General features: G+C 36.6%; 1 pseudogene; it reads left to right on the forward strand.

Moving 5' to 3' along the window:
- The first annotated feature begins 7,948 nt into the window (after positions 1 to 7,948).
- LOC128688484 (lysosomal acid glucosylceramidase-like) lies at positions 7,949 to 16,407 on the forward strand (annotated as a pseudogene).
- Positions 16,408 to 16,499: the final 92 nt, after the last annotated feature.

Genomic DNA, 16,499 nt, shown 5'->3' on the forward strand with positions numbered 1-16,499 from the left:
TACGTGTAGGTTATACAGTATAATTATATATAATACCACTTATTCATCACTTCTGTCGTATTTTAATAGTGACTTGTTCCTATCAGATAACTTTCATAACACACCTATAACGAAACATTAAACTATTTAATACCTTCGTTTTATTCTTGCCTAGCAGTATTTATAAAAAGCTATAATATCCTAATAAAGTGTGAAATTATATAATAACTGAGAGCAGTGAAGTGCTGTAATATTTCCCTCTAAAGTGCAATACACTGTATAAATGAACTCTATCTCTACTACTCAAAATGACACCCTCCACAAATATAGAAACAACAAAATGGAAAAATGTTGACATCTTGTGATTAAATTTAGTTTTATCTACATCAGCAGAAAAATATTTAGCTACTCCGAAGAATAATGTATAACGACACTTGCGTATACACTCTTCATATATTAAATTTAAATAACTCTACCAACAAGACATATATAGCAAATCTCACATAAGATACAATGAACATGCGACGAAAGCGCGAACAGGAATCATTTTCATTATTATTATAATAAAAAAGAAGCGCTAAACCACAAGGGCTATAGGATCATTTTCAGTTATGCATATTGAAGGTTGTTCTGAATAAGGAATCTCCAGACCTAGATCCAGTGAAATCTGGGCGGGAGAAGAACGAGCTTGTAAGAACTGTGTTGTCCCAATACTTCAGTTTAAATAGATCTTTAAAAACGTTGTGCGACAACATAAAAAAAACCTACAGAGGGAAAGTACCATCTACCAAATAAAAATTTTGAAATGCCAAATAGCCTAGAATGTGTTCCTGTCTACAAGGAAGCTACAACGATATCAAGAGAGATGAGCAATTTAAAAAATAAACTTCCCAATCAACCAACAATCATTAATAAATATAAGATACAAATGAGTGATTCCCAAGAATTAAAATGCTCATTTGCTCAAACCACCAATACCTCGTAATTAATTTTTTATCATAAGTCTAGATGCTTAAAATTCTGTTTTCTTCCCAGTCACCTAGGCATGCGTCAACAACATTAACATCTTTTCTAAGGAATACTGTCTCGATCAACAAGATTGTTTTGTTCCTTGGCCTCATAACACGTGATTTCTTTTTATCATTGTGAGATTTGCCTCTGCTAATTCATTCAGTACCATCATAGACATTACAAGATGTGATGATGCACAGTAAGACATGAGGAGTAAGTCATCTATGTATACAGTGAGCATATTACTTAAAAATTTAAAAAAATATTACCAACTTCAAGATTGTAACTGGACTATAATGTTGTCCAATCAGCAATCTGTAAGCGTGTTAGTAACTGTGAGTATCCAGAATACTCTCAGATCCTTTGCTCATTGAGCAGAATGTGCTACAATTGGTTGTTATTCTAATTCAGGAAACTATAAAGAAAGTCATAACACCTGAAAAATGCAAAAAATTTTTTCCACTAGCTTATGGAAATGACTCACTTGAATATTTCTGAAAATCATGTAAACAGTTCCAGCCCTTCTAGTACAACGTACTGAAAATCCCGACCAATTTTCTTTTAACCCACTGATTACTGGCTCTGCAGATACTCAATGTGCATAGTACATCGATGATACGGGTATCCACTGTTACGAAGACAAAATAGTAAGGCCTGAAATTCTTGACGAGATTCACTGTCTCTAGAAAGTTATCTTAGAGCATATAATGAATATGAGAGTTTAGCATATATTTATAGGAAATAACTTGAAACATGTAAGTGTGTATCCATGATTGCCTGATTAGTTTGAAAAATTTTCATTCATAACTTGAAAATACCTCATCGGATCGGTTTCAAATTTAGACTAGCAAAGGATTCATATTCATACATATATATATTCATACATACACATTTATATATGCATAAAAAGTGTACGAATACACATATAAATGAATAAGACACATGTTATGCAGTTTGATATGCTCACATACATTCATGCATATACATTTTAATATTTTAGAGTTTAGAATGTAATAAACGTTCTGCACTATTCTTTTAGTGAGCATTGGGGTAGAGAGATCTGCACTTTTGGAATATGAGGATACCTTTCCTAGTTATACCTATTTTTACATAATTGTCATTGCTGTTAACACGTATTTTACTGTACACAGTGTGTGTGTGTGACATCTTTTCAGGCCGGGATGCTGAGGGTTCAGATTATTATTATTATTATTATAATCAAGGGGGAAGCACTAAACCCGTAGGATTATACAGCGCCTGTGGGGGGATGTGGAAGGTATTCAGGCTTAATTTAGGAAACTGGAGCACAGATCCATTTCCCTGAATCAAGAGCCCTTCACCAGCGTCAAGGAGCATTCCTTGAGGGGTGAGGGTTCAGAATTAAGTGTGAACCTTGGTTCATGACAGCGAGCTAAGGAGTATGTCCACTCCATGTACCATGAAAGACCCAGTGAATCAGTCACTCTGACACCTCAAAATTATTTCCTCCATTCGTAATTACACATTCAAAATAATTAATGACGGCTGTTAAATGACTCATTTAACAGCTTATCCTACTTCAAAATATATAATGAGGCTCCGAAAAATAAAGGTTTAATTTCTTCAGGAATCCGTCCCGCCAGACAGTTGTTGACGAAGGTTGTTAACTCAGAAAGGAGAAATGATACAGCTGTGCCAAGCATTGGATTTACCATCTCTTTGATGTGCTGTGTAACCTCCTGCAAACCCTGGTGGTAATGACACAATATCTTTGTAAACTTCTGATTCTGGCAAAATTAACTGTCCAGTGATGGGATCACAGGAGTTGTTAGTGGCTCTGATCTCCCTGTTTGGGTGATTGTCTCTTGGTGCTTGAGCTGTGGCCTCATCTTAGGGAGCAACTCTATTATCACTTGTAATTATTCTGATTTCTCCTATTTGTGAACGCTATTATTTGGTGTTTCTGGTAGCGGGGAGTAAATGGTACGTCTTCGGAGGCTTCTTACTTTATTTGCAAAGTCGTGGTGGGTACACAGGCTTGTGTGTTTGTGCCCATGGCCCGGGAGGGCCATGCCCACTAGGGAGAGAGGAGTAGGACTGTTGACTGAGTTTAGGCCGCTGAGAGAGTGAGAGCGAGTGGGACCAGCGTCCCACTGACCTGGGCAAGCCGAGGGCAGCACCTGAGTGCCGCGAAACATGAACCAAGCTGGCAGACAGCATAGGCTGTCTGTGCAGACAGTACAGGCTGTCTACATACTGTGTTGCCTTCTGCATTTTTTTGCTAATCTTTGCACAAATTTTCTAGTTTTCAGTGGAATTTTTAACTTGGGCAATTGATTTCAGTATAGGTAAGCCAACCGTTCCCTGGCTCAACTTTTACGAATGGTCACCTTAGACATGGTCTCCTTCCTGTGCCGTCATGTGTCTGTAGATTTTACCTAATGAATAAACAATAAAACATAATGAAGCTCCTGAGGTGGACGCTCGGAGGCAGCTGCCTAGGTTAGATACAGGCAGATTATTTAAAATTCAATGTTTATCACTCATAAGTTACAAATAATTGATATTCACTTTCTTCTTGGTGACTGAACTACTATATATGGTACAGTTTTGAGATGATATCGGCGTCGTCATAGCCAAATAATTGGTCTTGCTTCTTTATTAAACTACTTATGTGTTCTAAAAAGGAAACGTAGATTTATTTCCAATTTTTAGACCTTGAAAAGTGATAACATTTACGTCAGCATCACGATAAGTTCTGCCCAGTTCCCAAACTCCTGAAGTATCGTGAGTACTTCTCATCACTTGAATGTTTCATAACACATTGAAATGCATCTCATTCTTCCTGGATGGGTTCATTTGTTGCATCTGTAGGACACCCATCATTTAATAAAAGTCAGAACAGGTCCAATATGAACAATGATCCACTCCCACTTCCGTCTCCCCATTGTTGTACAAGAAAGTTCAAGATAATGTGCTTGTATATGATTGGGTGTTATGCTGTTATTGAAATAAAATATAAAAATAAATAAGTTGAACTTGGATTTGTGGCCTCGCAGCGGACAACCTAAATTGTTACTTAACCAGACTATGGTGAGTAAAACAATAATAGATGTCAAGAACCACTCGGATAGTGTTATACTTCCTGGAGACGAGACTTGTGTGAGTCCTCCCATCACTGGTCAGTTTAGGTACGAAACACCGCTTCCGGAATATACGTGAGAATTTTATTTAGAACCGTCTCTCCGACCTTGACATTCCTGTTTCTTATGTATTATCAGCTGTCACACATCTAAGACGACTTAGTGACGTACTTTGTAACTTAAGTTTCCACAATAGCTTCCCATCAGGTATCATATCTGTGTAAGTTATTCTGAGTGGTTCTCACACTCGTGACGTCTCTGCCAATCAGATATGCCTTATGGCTCAAGCAAATTTATATAAATTTCAGCGTTATCTTGCTAGTCTCGTAAGATTTTCTCTTCAAATTTTGGAAAACTAGAATTGACTCCTATAGGTCTTCGGTGGCTGTTTCTAGCATTTTTTTTTTAAATTAAACATGAATGATTTAGTAGAGATGATTCTTGATCTTTACCACGAGGCTCAAAATAGGCCTACCCTAACATGACACCATTTTTATCAGTCTTCCCATGATGAACTCTCTCACCTGATTTGACATAACATATAAACACTTCGAAAATAATGTCTGACATTTACAATATTTGTAATCATAATGATAATTCCAAATTCTCACATTGATAATTGTATTATTAAATGTAGTGACCGATCAACTAATATGTACTTAACTATATACAAAAATTATGAGACACAAAGTAAGATGATTAGAAATAAAATAAAAATAAATATATATTTAGCAAGATGTGAATTTTCAGTATATATAAACTGAGTTTAAAATAGAATTCGAATACATGATCATGTTGAACGTGACAGCTCCTGTGACAATAATAATAATAATAATAATAATAATAATAATAATAATAATAATAATAATAATAATAATAATAATAATAATAATAATAATAATAAATTATTATTATTATTGACAAAGACTAAACCTGTATGGATAATACAACGCAGGGGAATGGCAGACAATAATGTTTGATCCGAGGAAGAGATGAGTTAGCTCCAATTCCCGGACCAAGAGCCCACCACTAGCACCAGATATAAAATTCCAGCCCGAAGCTTTTTCTAATCGTTTATAACAGGTCATGTGGTTTGAGAAAATAAGTTTCTCGTTAGATACTGTAGACAAGGATAGCTATTATTCTGTGTGACCTTTTCAAATAATGAAAGAAAGGAATAGAATGTGCTCTTTGTCCATTTAAATGTCCTGCTCTGAGGTACCCGGATGTTCTACCCATGTACTCAGAAGTATCTCTTTCTAAACATTGTCTACTATTTTTCTCAGTGTCGGTTAATATGCCATACATTGGGATCTTCTATGCCTATCCGATAATATTTCTATGAGCTAAATTCTACTAATACCCTTTAACCTCTCCTTACGTTATCTCGTTATCTTGTGTGTTTGTCACTGTATGGTACATTAACAGCTACACGCGTTATATAACCATCACAACTGACGTGGTTTGAATTTTTGGTGCGTAGACACTGGCCGGACGTTACCAATCCATCAACCCACCTGGCATAATGAACAATGCTGTGATTTTGTATAGCATTGTTGTTTAAGATTATGTACTATGGAATTTACTAAATAGTTATCGAGCTTGTATAACCCATAATTTGAATTGTATACTGCATTCCTTTCACGTTTCAAGACGGAAGATTCATTTATGTTTCTTTCCATAAAAGAACTGCTTGGTACTGTAATCTGGGCAGCATCCCACCCTGGTGGATAATTACATGAACTAACGTGCTATCTTTAACATCTCAGAAACTCTCCTACGCCATATGGGGAGTAGGGGAATGATGGTAGGGTGGGGTTGGCACCGACCACTAACTGCAGTCTAAGGGTAACCGTGGACGGTGACACCTACGCTACTCTGAGACCTCTCTCCCTCCTTTTGGTTGCTCCCTTGCAACATTGCACAGCTCCTGATGACGCACTGAGAAGTGTGAAAATACTTGAGCTAAAGATTCCCCCCCCCCTTCGTGGCTTGTCCCGCAGGCCAGGACTCGACCCTGTGAACCTTGTGCCGCCTCCAGAGACAGCACAATGTACGCATCAACCTACCATTTGGCCAGCGATCCTACAAGAACCAAGCACACAGCATAGAGCTATGTGTTTGCTTTGGTCCGAGGACACTCGTGGTAGTGGTATCTCAAGGATTAATTTCAGCCTCATCCTGTTTATGTGCTTGGTTTTTGTAGGATCGCTGGCCTAGTGGTAAGGCGATGCGTACATTGTGCTGTCTCTGGAGGCGGCACAAGGTTCGTAGGGTCGAGTCCTGGCCTGCTGCAGGTTGGTGAATATATATATGTCGTGCCGAATAGGCAGAACTTGCGATCTTGGCTTAAACAGCAACGCTCATCTTGCCATATAGGACAAGTGAAAATTTGTGTATGCAATAATTTCGCCAAAATCATTCTGAACCTAACGAAAAAAATATATTTGATTGTGTTTGCTTAGTACTAAATTATTGTATACGTATTTAAAATATATTTAGTTGGGTTAGGCTAAAATAAATTGTTCTTGTTATAATAAGGTTAGGTAAGTTTTCTAAGATTCTTTTGGTGCAAAATTAAAAATTTTTACATTAACATTAATGAAAAAAATATATCTTTAAACGTATAAGAGAAAATTTCAGAAAGGACTTAATTTTAAATGAGTTCTTGCTAATTGACCAGTTTTACATATTCGGCACGACATATATATATATATATATATATATATATATATATATATATATATATATATATATATATATATATATATATATATATATATATATATATATATATATATATCATATATTCAATGTTTTCCGTGTTTTAATGTCTCCAAGTGTGCTTTAATGACTCATTGACCTCTGCGGGTGGAAAATTTACCGAGTAAGTAAGTTTATTCAGGTATACACAAATACAGTTACATGGAATTATCATACATAGCAGCATATGTGTAGAGAACCTAGGATAACCCAAAAAAGTCAGACAGAGTGACTTATTTCCATTGGGGTCCTTTTACCTTATTATTATAATATAAAGGTTATAATATTTTCTTATTATTCTACAATGAAGATAACATCTTATTATCATACTAAAGAGACTATCTACTACACGAGGGTCATTAAGACTATCTACTACACGAGGGTCATTAAGACTATCTACTACACGAGGGTCATTACTAGGAATAATTACACTTGTGTTAGATAAAAAAATAAAAAATAATTCCCCTCCCTTTCTGTAGCTACATTCATCAGAAACCTTTTGGCACTCCGGAAATCTCTCCAGGTAAACTCCAGGTAAACTCTTCTTGAACCGAGGGCCATTCCCGTGATCAATCTGCCCAATTTGTGCTATTTTGTCAGGAAAAACGCTCGAATAGATTATTATTATTATTATTATTATTATTATTATTATTATTATTATTATTATTATTATTATTATTATTATTATTATTAATGTATTGAGAAGCGCTATATACAATGACCATACACCGTCTGGAGAATGGTAATTAATCAGGTTAATGAAAAGCAGTGATGGATTACAAATAATAGATTGTGTATCCATCTATCCCATTTATGACATAATATTTTACTGTATTTCGAGCCAAATGTGGGCAAGGCATCCTGAGAACCTATCCAACATAGTCTTGTGAACAGTGCCACGGTGCAGTGCCTGAGAAACTGGAGATTCTGCATGTGGCAACAATGCCAGGTGTGTGTGTATATATATTCATTGCGTCTGAGGTGAGCAGCAGAGCCGTACAGCAGCTGAGTCTTACAGCAGCAGAGTCGTACAGTAGCAGCAAGAGGAAGGTGGAGAACTTCCTCGGCTAGCCATGAGGACTTTTGGAATAGTGTTGGCGTTCTTGTGCTGTGTAGCAGCTCAAGGTAATGATTAATGTACGTCAGCACAGCCCTGTCTGTCACCGCCACTCTCATTACCAACACATTACCTTCATTTCTGACCCAATACCATCACATTTCCACTAGTGCCCCCAACATTATCATCACCTCTGTCCCAACACATTATCACTCCCACTGCTCCACTTGTGAATTAAAAAATTTCTAAGAAGATGAGCTCCATCCTCAACGCCAAGATACCAACATATTCTCTCATATTTATTTGACTGTATTTATTTGAAAGACCGTGTGACTAATTCAAGTGTACCAGTTAGGATGCCTTTTATCACACTGCTTCTATGCAACACTTATGGGAAAGAGCTAAACTATTTTGGTTCATACAGTACCTGAGGGAATCGGAGGCAAGCAGATTCAAGCTCAAGAAGGGGAAAGTAGCTTAAATTCCTCGGATCAGGAGCCCTTCACCGACATCAAGGCAGGTGAATCCAGGAAAGTCCCTTGAGTGGCGAGTCTTCAATTGGAGACAAGTGAATAATAGCGCTACAGTTGCAGGCGAATAATAGTATCTGCAGTTGTAGAAAGGGCTTATCCTAGCGGTGGAACGTTCATGGGAGACGTGGAGAGCAGAAGAAGCAGACAGCACTAATAGGCAGTCATTCTGGGAAGATCTTGATGAGGTAGGTCAGCAGGCAGGGTCACAGGAGAGAGCAGCACATGGTGTTGATTGTAGTGGTCGAGGTGGATTAAGGCGAGCGTGCAGTCGAAGGGCCGGGACAGTTCATCAGGACTGGTTGTGTCGGTTATATTGACCTTGACGTGTGCCATCATACAGCCTTTTGTACAGTTTCTTGCAGAACATGGAACTGCTGTAGGAAGGAGAGGTATAGGAGAAAAGGTTGTCCCATTCCAATCCTCTTACGTAGTTGTCAACCTCTTTCTCTTCCTCAGAAGAGCCAGTAGGCTAAGTTTCCGAGGTCTTGGGGGTGGCAGCTTGCAGTGCAAGAGAAGGTTGAGAGGGATTGAAATGATGGCTATATATATATATATATATATATATATATATATATATATATATATATATATATATATATATATATATATATATATATATATATATATATATATATTCAAGGAATAGATGTCCACTGCACCACACAACAAACAATAGTAGCAATATATGTGTTCTTGCCAGATGCTGTGGTGGTGACGGTGAACCGTGATGACGTGTACCAGACAATGCTAGGCTTCGGCGGAGCCTTCACCGACTCCACAGGTTTCAACGTTGTCAGCCTTCCCAGCGAGGCCCAAGAATACTTCCTCAGGTAAAGAAAGGTTTCGCTCTGGTACCTTCTCATTCTGTTTGTGGAAATCAGAAATAGGTAAATCCCTATTTTGAAAGAGCATTCATTCTTTTGTTGTGTCTCGGTCCAGACGGTGAACACGGCTGCATTACCCGATCACCAAAACTATATGACCATCTGAGATTTACAGACAAATAAAATTTTTAGCTCCGTTTTGTTATGTCGAAAACACAAATTTTCAAAAAATCGGCAAATTAAGACTCGCATGAAACAAAATGTTTCATAACTAATTAAATATTATTTGATGAGAATAATTATTTCTTTGATCCACACAATATGCAAATCGCTTGCCGTCAGAAATTGTTTATTTTAATACCTACCAGTTTTAATCCCAGCTAATGTAGTCCTGACCAGGTCGGGAGTGTTCATGACTAATGTATCTCAAGGATAACTTGTCTTAACACCTCCCCCTTCTCATTTCTTTACAAAAGAGACAATTTTTAATTCTTGTTGTACTTACGTTCTCAGTGATAAATGTTGTATTATGCCCTTCAGTCATTCTACAACATATTAAAATACACATAAAAAATATACCAAGCTTATACATGACATTATGTTGTCTACACAATCTAAAACAAAATACATTTATTGCTGGTCATACAGCTTTAAAAGTGGAATTAAAAGTTGCAAAAATGTTTCTATTTTTAAACAATAATTTTTTTTTGAGTAAAATAAGCATCGTCCAGTAGTATTCACACCACAGTATAAACGACTGTTCTCATAAGATGGAAAAAATACGTCTAGTAGTCTATGCATTATTGCCATATTCATGGGAAACACTAAACCCCTGGTGGTACAAAGGGTGGAGGTAAACCAGGTTTGATCCGAGGAAGGGTAGGGTTAGTATAATTCAGAAGATAATTTATGTCTCATTATTTACAATCGTAGATCCTACTTTGCTGAAGAAGGTAACGCATATTCCATCGGTCGCATCCCTATCGCTGGTGCTGACTGCTCCACCAGGACCTACTCCTACGATGATGTGGAGGGAGATGTCGACCTTGTACACTGGAACCTGACTTATGAGGATTACGATTATAAGGTGAATACTGATAGAAATCGCTTTTGTTAGTGCAGTTTCACTTTATCTTATCAAAACTAACAAATCGCCGAGTTCAGAGGTGGTTCAGTTTGCTTGTATAGTCGTCTCTTATCCTGATTATAATTCTGCAAAATTTTTATCATGAGAATTTAGTTGCCATGCTGAGGCTCCGGGTGAAGGTCAAAAGTAATAATTAGCACCAGACAGTTATTAGTTAGGCCCAACGAAAAAAGTCATTGTGTAAAAATTAATTAAAACAATAATTTTTAGAAGGCAGTCCTAAACATGTAAGGGTCCTATAACATCTGAAAAATGGAAAGTAACCAGACTTGATCTATGCAGTTCCATAGTATCTCCAGTTTCTTAGATCAGAAATCTTTCACCAGTATCAAGGAACCTCCCCCCTCCCCTTGAGGAGATTATATGAACATTGAACAATGCTAAATTTTGTTCTTAAGGAGCAATTAGCTAGCTACCAAATCTCTTATTATATTCACAAAATGAAAGTGAAAACCACAAATGTATTTAAAGAATGCAAAAGTATTTCTTCTCTCACACTTGTGACAATCATTTGATTACCTCAGATCCCACTGATCCTGCGAGCCATAGAATTGGCTCCTAGGCCGGTGAAGTTGTTTGGCTCACCCTGGGCACCTCCTGCCTGGATGAAGACTAATGGAGAGTTCAATGGAGCTGGAATACTCATAAAGGAGATGTGGCAGCCCTATGCAAACTACCTTGTTAAGTAAGTAATAAGACGGTGCTTAGTGATAAACTATGAAGTATTCAGAAATATACCTTGTTTTAAATAATTATATATCGATATATTTATCTTATTTACTTTTTGGTTTGGTATGTTTTTTATTTAATTTAACAGATTCGTGGAGGCATATGAAGCAGAAGGAGTTGGTCTGTGGTGACTCACACCACAGAATGAACCCCTCGGTGGCCTCAATAATGTAAGAATTTCTCTGCACTGTAAATAATAAATCTTATAATTGATCTTATTCCTGCTTTAAAATTGTATAGTAAGAAGTAACCAGTTTAAAAAGTGAAGCACTATTTTCTTATGGTTAACTAGTGTATTTGTTGAAACAGTGGCCCATAAACTGTTGTGGATGGACGGCCGAGGAAATGCGTGACTGGTTGAAAGGTAATCTTGGACCCACACTGGAGGCAAACGGGTATCGTCGTCTTAAGATGATGATAGTTGACTTCAACAGAGACTCTCTGCCCTGGTTCGCCGAGACAGTAAGTACTGGGTATAACGTGCTATGTTTGAATTTCATAATCTAAGCTGGGCAGCATATTACATGCATTAAGTTTTACTTAATGCAACTTTATAGCGGATCAATAATTGTGAAAATACCATTAGTTTTGATAATATAGCATATATCATATAAAATCTCAAATAGAAATCAAGGGTTTTCTTATTAACTATCGTGGAAGCTCATGCTTCATCATAATTATAGCATCGAAAGCTCTCATGTACTAGCTGCTTCATATATATATATATATATATATATATATATATATATATATATATATATATATATATATATATATATATATATATATATATATATATATATATATATATATATATATATATATATATATATATATATATATAATTTTGGCAGGCTTCTCGGGACGCATGCTAAAATATCGGGGTTTCGATCCCAGGATAGTAGCAGTATTGTTATTTGCTTAAAATCACTCGTTCGTGAATTCATTAATACGTGTACTGCTCGTGAAGACTGGTATTCCAAACAGAAGGAGAATGAAATTAGTTATGTAGCTTCCATGGCCACGTACGTGCATGCATCAGGGATGACATGTCCAGTGGTACTGGACATCTGATGTGTGAAGCATTGATGGTCAAGTGGACTAAGGCGTCTCTGAATTTTGGTTGGCTTCTTGGTGAGGACAGATATCTGGAGTTCGAAGAAGAAAAATTCATTCCTAGTGCTAAAGAAAATAACTAACATCGGACACTGTCGTTCCTAACACCTTGACTGCATCTCAGATGTCGATAAATCTTTGTATCAGCGTTTGAAATTACAAATTACGGTAAACTGTAACATCAATAATGATACCGTGACTAACAAGCACGCTGAAAAATATCACACGTTTTTTCCAGTTGCTGGATGACCCTGAGTGTGCTCAATACGTTGACGGTACAGCCGTCCACTGGTACTCGGACTCGAAAGTCAGCGCTACTGTTCTGGACGAGACCCACGAACTTTCTCCAGAAAGGTTCATTCTCTACTCTGAGGCCTGTTTTAGTAAGTACGAAAATATTTACATAAAAATAAAGGATTTAAGGCGCAAGAATGGTTTAAGAACCTTCATGTGGGGTGCAAAAGGACAGTGTATTTCACTAAACGTTAAAGTAAAATATACAAATGCCAATATTATCAAAAGTCGGCAGTCGCGTGCCAAATAAACCTATCCAGACTTGACAAAACTATGAGCATATAAGTAAGACACGTGCAAGAGTTAGGTATCCTTATTCCGAAACGTTTCGCCTAACTATTGCACGTGTCATATTTATCTGCTTGTTGGTATTGTATACCATTATCGTATTTAGACAAAGCTATGCCAGAGTAATGTTAAACCTGCCTATTACCATGGGTTTGAGCTTGTGGATATTTATAGGCCATGAAAATATAGATCTTGAAAATATTGCTCATGCCACTAAACATATATAAGAATATATAGAGGAAAACACTTAGTATGAGGAATTTTATTGGACAAGCTTCCCCTCAAGTGAGAGCTTGATATTCTGCAAAGTACCCCATAGTAGCATTTATACCCCACAGTAGTATCTATACCCCCAGTATTATCTATACCCCAAGGTATTATCTATACCTCTGTTTGACTTGATAAAGGACACACTTGAGCGTAAACTTATCTATTAGACTAAGTTGCCGAGTACTTTGTTTTACCTTACGTTCCATAAGTTTCAGGCTTTATAATCTTGCAGGATTCTTCTACAAATTTTGTCTCATTAACCACATTATTTTAATTTTTTTTTTACTGATATCTGAGGCGAGAGACAAATATCATCACTAGTTTTCGCAGTTTTTAAAACTAAGACTCAGAGTCGTTTTACAGACTACGACTTTACACAAATTGGATCATGGCAGCAAGGAGAGGAGTGTGCACATCACGTTTCTGAAGTAAGAACTAGTTCATCTGCTATTAAAAATAAAAAAATAAAATACCGTGACTGGACGTCGTCCAGACTTCATTTCTGATTTATGTGGTTATTGTGATTTTACTCCATCATTCGTAAGTCATTTTTATAGTTAAACAGAACTCAGTTTTTAATCATGTATTCAAAGGCTGCATCAGTCCAGCTTCGCTCCACAAAGATTTGCAGTTTTATCACGTAACTTACTCCTACCACGTCTGCAATCGTTCTTAATTTTCTTACGTAAAGCAATTGTTCTTAATTTTGTTACGTTAAACAATTGCTCTTAATTTTCTTACGTAAAGCAATTGTTCTTAATTTTGTTACGTTAAACAATTGCTCTTAATTTTCTTACGTAAAGCAATTGTTCTTAATTTTGTTACGTTAAACAATTGCTCTTAATTTTCTTACGTAAAGCAATTGTTCTTAATTTTGTTACGTTAAACAATTGCTCTTAATTTTCTTACGTAAAGCAATTGTTCTTAATTTTGTTACGTTAAACAATTGCTCTTAATTTTCTTACGTAAAGCAATTGTTCTTAATTTTGTTACGTTAAACAATTGCTCTTAATTTTCTTACGTAAAGCAATTGTTCTTAATTTTGTTACGTTAAACAATTGCTCTTAATTTTCTTACGTAAAGACTATTTATAGTGACTCAGGATTTAAGCAAATTGAACAAAATGTTTGTGTATTTGTATATACTATGAAAATGTTTGCTGCGTCAGTGTAAACAAATATTAAGGTATTTTCTATCACACTTCCACAAGTACTGAAATCCTTACTGAAAAAATTTTCATGTTAGAAAAGACAAGTAATATATGATTATTCATTTTCCAATGTGTCATTTATTCTTCATTGTAAAATGTAAACAGATTTCCTAATACTGAGCAAACTGTACATGGAGCGTATTTCTACAGGCTGTAAACCACTACTCGGCTGGCTGGGTGGACTGGAACAGGGCTCTGAACTTGTTTGGTGGACCCAATTGGGCTTTCAACATGCTTGATGCCCCTGTCATCATTAATGTTGTTAGTATAACTCCTCATTATCGTTCTATCTATTGACGAGAGATGAAGGAGTAATTGCTCCTAACACAAGAACGTTGTCTACATTTAATAGTTTGGTCCAGTTTATTACTAATAGTTCGGTCGGTGCATCTCATGAAAGTCGGCTGCTCTGTACTTGGGAACTATCATAATATTAATTTTATCTCAAAGCTTAGAGGCGGAGGAAATGTTATTGAGGTGATGTGGCCATTTAGAAAGGTTGAAGCAGAAGAGGATGACAGAGGGTGAATAAATTTGGCTATAAAGAATGAGGGATCGGAGTTGTCTCTGGAAGGATTGGAGAAAGGCTCGGAGTAAGTGGACACAAGTGTTTTTTTAAGGTTTGACGTGCTGTTGGAGTGTGCAAGGTGACATAAACAGATTCAGGATAAACCTGTTAGCCAGATCCTGGAGGTGGGAAGTACAGTGACGAAGAAATGTGAATGTTGCATTTCGGAGCGCTATTTGAACTGTAATGCCTGTTTACATCTAGTAAACTAGTTATTGAATGAATGATGGTGAAATTGTTTTCCTTTTTAGAAGCCACCCTTTGGCGGTAGAAGACGCCTGGCATAGTAAAAAAAAATTTTTGTCATTTTTGTGTGCAACAAATATTTCACGTAACGTCCACATGGCTGCACCAATATTAAATGTAGAGTATTCTGAACAAGAAATTCAAAGGAAAATTAATTTTATTTTGCATCCCAATATTTTTGTAAAACGGTTCATTCGTTATGTCTCCTTTAAATTTGTTTTATATAAAAATTATAATACAAACAATTATTAGCAAGACGGTCTTTACGGCACTGCAAAATATAACTCTTCAGTGGGATCATAAACGGTACAAAAACATTACATATGATCCACAGGATGAGGGAGAGTTCTACAAGCAACCAATGTTCTACGTTATGGGTCACTTCAGTAAATTCGTGGTGGATGGTGCTGAGCGAGTGTCCTCCTCCGCCACCAGCGACACACTTGAAACTGCTGCCTTCATTGACCCCTCAGGCAGCACTGTTGTCCTTCTTCTCAACAAGTAAGACAATGTATGATTAAGTAAGATTCGTCGGGAAACAAGACAAGTGTTTCCTGACGCGGGTCTTAGTCATGTGATGACCCGCCACTGGAGCTGTTGGTCAGTTGACCTAATCCTTCCACAAGCTTACCGGTCGACCTCTTTAAAAAATTCTTATTTATTAGATTGTTAGATTTTAAGCCTTTCGACTGCACACATGTATCCTGTGATTCTTTACAGAAGCGTCCTAAATGCATTCACGATAATTAAATTTATTAGTAAGAGATGCTGACCACATTTCACAGATTTCTTTAGGTTCGGTTAATAATTTTAAATTCAGATTACTCCGACAAAATTTTCATAACCCAAATAACATATTTTATTATGTTCATTTGTAAGTTTTCATTTTTCTTAGCTTATCCAGTATTCGAAGCTATAAAACAGTTAACTGATATTTGCTTTCAGAGGTGAGAGCGAAGTGGACGTCTCTGTGACTGATGGTGCTGACACTTTCCTTAACTATAAGATGCCTGCCAAGTCCATCCAGACCATCTTACATTAATGTTATGCTGAACTCGGCAATATTCTTCCACCAGTTAAGAGCTTTCAGTACTTCTTCTATTAACATCCTCCAAGACCTGATCTTTCTGTATGAATGATAGTCAAGATCCAGTGAACTCCATGAACTGATCTGATTCAGTTTTGTACCAGACAAACGTGTTCGAAAGATAACCTGGGCTTACCAGTATCTACACAGGTTAGAGAACAAAGTTTAAATAAACATAATATTTCATGTATTTATATTTGTTTTATAACCATCGTTTATGAACCCATTAGTTCGAAAAGTGATAGACAACGTAAC

Source organism: Cherax quadricarinatus, chromosome 13, assembly GCF_038502225.1.
Source record: "Cherax quadricarinatus isolate ZL_2023a chromosome 13, ASM3850222v1, whole genome shotgun sequence".
NCBI classification, from domain to species: Eukaryota; Metazoa; Arthropoda; class Malacostraca; order Decapoda; family Parastacidae; genus Cherax; species Cherax quadricarinatus.